Below are 3580 nucleotides of genomic sequence, written 5' to 3'. Positions count from 1 at the left end.
CCATCCTCCAGCCCTGCCTCCCGCAGCCCCATCGCAGCATGGATGTGCCTGCAGGGCTGCCAGGGGACACTGTCCTTTCCCGATGGGATACCCCATCAAGCCAAGGTCAGGAACACGAATGCCAGGGGCCCAAACAGCTCCCACACAGCTCTGCGCCCCAGGAGAACCACTGTTTCATGGAGCCACAGCTACCCCGAAACTGCCTGCCCTCACACCCCTCCCCAGGCACCATGGCCAACATCTCCCAGCCCACTGCGCTGCCCAGGACCTCATCTTCCCCTTCCCGCGCGATCCCAGGCTGAAGGAGCCAACAAGAAGCCCAGCCATGATTCGGGTCCTCCACCTCAGGCAGTCCTCACTGCAGTGGCCCAGAGGCAGCCAGGCCAGCACGCGCCCGGCCACACCCCGCGGACCCACTATAGATCTTCCCCAAAGACAATTACTTTATATTTAACCTCCTGCAGCTCAGCTAGGGCCCGACTTCTGCAGTTGACGCTCTACCCCAAGCACAACCTTAGCCTGCTTCCAGCTCGCTTTGTCCCTGCTGACCATTTTCTAATGCCTGGCTTTAGAGCCAGCTTACTCCAGGGGCAGGAGAAGGAATGTGTAATGCTATATTAATCTGCAACTCCCCTGATGCATCCTGTGGGCCTGCAGGCTTTACCGCTTGTGCTTAAGGAGAAAGGAATTCAGCAGGTCAGCTCTTCGAGAGGCAGAAACAAATTCCAATTTTGAGGTGTTAATGGGGAAAAATACTGAAAGGGCTCGTTCTTATTAGTGCCCAGAGAAAAGAGGGGACACTGGTAGGTTCTGACCCTCTTTGAATCAACAGGAAACACACCCCAGTGCCCGCGACCGAAGGGGCTCCAGGAGCCGGCGCTCACAGAAGACGAAACCAAACTGCAGACAGGGTCTCCCTCGGCAGAGCCCCGGGCAGAGGGAAGGGCCTGGCCCCCACAGGGACGAGGGCTGAGCCACAGCGGCACAAGCGGGCTCACACAGACACACCCCTCGCCTGCACAAGCCAGCGGCACTGGGCGCCTCGCCGGGTCCGGCCCCTGCCGTCACTGCAGGCCACAAGCGGATCTTCTGCAGAGTATGGGAGTAGGAGCACCAGCGCAGGAGACCCAGCTCTGTTGGTTTACATTAGAGCAGCGGTCGCAATTAACTTTAAGTTTGCTCTGTTCACTCTAAGCCATTTGGGGCAAGAGCATCCCAGCACACGGCATATGCGGCACACGGAGCTTCACCAACCGAAGGTTACTCGTAGGAGAACACACGCCAGATCCCTCTGCCGCAAACCAGTGTTAACGCCATGAAAGCTGGCACACCTACAGGCAGCAGGTCCAGCCCAGCAAATTACCAGGGGCCTGGCCTTCTCACCTTGAAGAAGTGTTTTCTAGCAAGATTGCTTGTCCCCTCACAGAGACGAGCCCCAGCCAGTGTGATGGGCATTGGGAGCTTGGCCTGACACCTCTGGAGCTGCTGGGGCTCAGCTACAGCACGTGCAAGTGTTTATCTTGAAATACTTTCAAGCAGCCAAGGGATGTGAAGATGGCTGCTTATAGTTTTCCACTGAATGCTGAAGAAAGTTCACATTTGCAGGACAATTTTAAAGACTTACTTTCTGTAAACATCCTTGCGAACAAATTGCTCATTTAAAAGTGCCTGGGACGTAAGTTTTGCAAAGCCATTTAGCAGACAGTGGTTTATCTGAGTGGCTGCAATGCTTCCTTGCAATACTCACCCAGCTCTGATTTACAGTTCACTCGAAGAAAAAGTTAATACACCTTTAAGTTTGTGCAGAATGAGGCCTCTCTGCATGCCAAACAGGACCAGCAATAGATCCACAAAAGACTCAAACCTGAGCTGATGTAATTCCTCGTAATAAAGCCACTTCAGCGATGCCTGTGAATGACAGCATGGTGCCCAAATACTGTGCTGATGGGCACCTTAGCAGCACCAAAAAAAAAGCGGTAATGTCCCACCCCAATGCTGCTGTCAAGACAGGAGTGAAAGCTGATCAGAAAGTTAGTTGTTAGGGAAAACTTAGCAGATGCTGCTCACCTAGAAGACTGTTCCCAAGTCTTGGGTGATAAACGTTTCTAAAATGAATGACCTGCAAATAGCTCAAACTCCATTTCAGACCTGGGAAGAGGCAGCTCTATAGCAAGCTGCTCAGACCCAGCTGCCCCAGGAGCACGCTTGGCTGCAAGTCCCCGGGGAATAAAAGCAACCTTTGTTCCCGCAAGACAGGACACGACTGCGGTCTTGACCAAGGGTCTAGGTTCACACAGGACAGATGATTTTAGAGCCTTCCTGGAAAACAAAGACCTTCCTCCAGCAATCACATCAGTAAGCACAACCACAGCAAGGAAGCCAGCACGGCTGTGCTGCCGTTGGCGGCGCACGGGGGGCAGCTGGTTCAGCCAAACCTCCCCCCCCAGCGTGGGTACAGGCTTCACACCAAGACACGACAGAGTCTGCCACGGCCGAGACACGACAGTTTCCCTGTATAGCTCCAGCGGGTGTTGAGCTCAGGCGTCCCTCCCTGCCTGCCCCCGGGCAGACTGCCTGCCTGCAGCGACTGCCCCATCCCACTCAAGCCATCGCTCTCCGCTTCTTCCGCGTGCCCCTGAACTCCTGGGGACACCCCCAGGTGTCACCCCTCTGCTGCAGGATGCACTCCCTTCCTGCCCCGTAACTGAAGGGCTCCCTGAAGTACGAGTCCCGCTGGGATGAGCAGGATAACACTGCACAGTCCCCGGCAGGCTGTAAAGGTAAAAGCCTTTGTCTGTAAAGGTAACTGCATGCGAGCGGCCACTGCAAAGGGCGACCTTCCCTCCAGATGAGCTCCAGACACAGCGCGGAAGCCACAGGAATCGCTCAGCCCCACGCGCGGCTCCCCTGTCCTTGAGTTCCTCCCGAGTGCCTGCACTATCCCCTTGTGAAATCGGGAGTGCCCGTCCCTTTCAATGAAGCTCTGGGCGCAGGAAAGCATTGCACTCTTTTATAGCCCTCTGCCTTCTCCCTCCAGAAATTTCCCTCCTGCCAGCCTTTCAAAACGCTCCAATGCAGAATGCCAAGGCAACACCAGGATACTTACTTATTTTAAAAGTTTTCAGCAACAAGCCAGACTCATTGCAACTCGCACAAACAAGCCAGTCTGGCACCAAACAGACCTGCCGCATGTAATGGAAACAAACAAGAACCACATCCACATTCCCCAGTCATTTCCTGATAAACCTCTTGCCCCCTCGCCAGCACACAGCCCACCTGAGACGGCAGGGCTGGATTTCCACAGCACACGCAGCCACCGGGGGGACCACATGTCCTACTGCTGCCAAGAACGGCCCCGCAGGAGTTGGGCTTGGGAGAGAAACTGCTGCCAGTGCAGCACCTGGAGGATGGAGGGTCGGAGCCCTGGTCCATCAGGGGCCAGAGCCCAGCCCCGGTGCCTGCACGGGGATCAGAGCAGCCACGCACCCGCCGTGCCCTGGCACCATCTGGTCCTGGGCTCAGCTCCGGGATAGAGGCGACGAACTGGCAGAGAGTCCTGCCTTCCTCAGAACAGGACCGG

The sequence above is a fragment of the Fulmarus glacialis genome, unplaced genomic scaffold (assembly GCF_000690835.1).
Source record: "Fulmarus glacialis isolate BGI_N327 unplaced genomic scaffold, ASM69083v1 scaffold33793, whole genome shotgun sequence".
NCBI classification, from domain to species: Eukaryota; Metazoa; Chordata; class Aves; order Procellariiformes; family Procellariidae; genus Fulmarus; species Fulmarus glacialis.
This window is presented reverse-complemented; position numbering follows the sequence as displayed.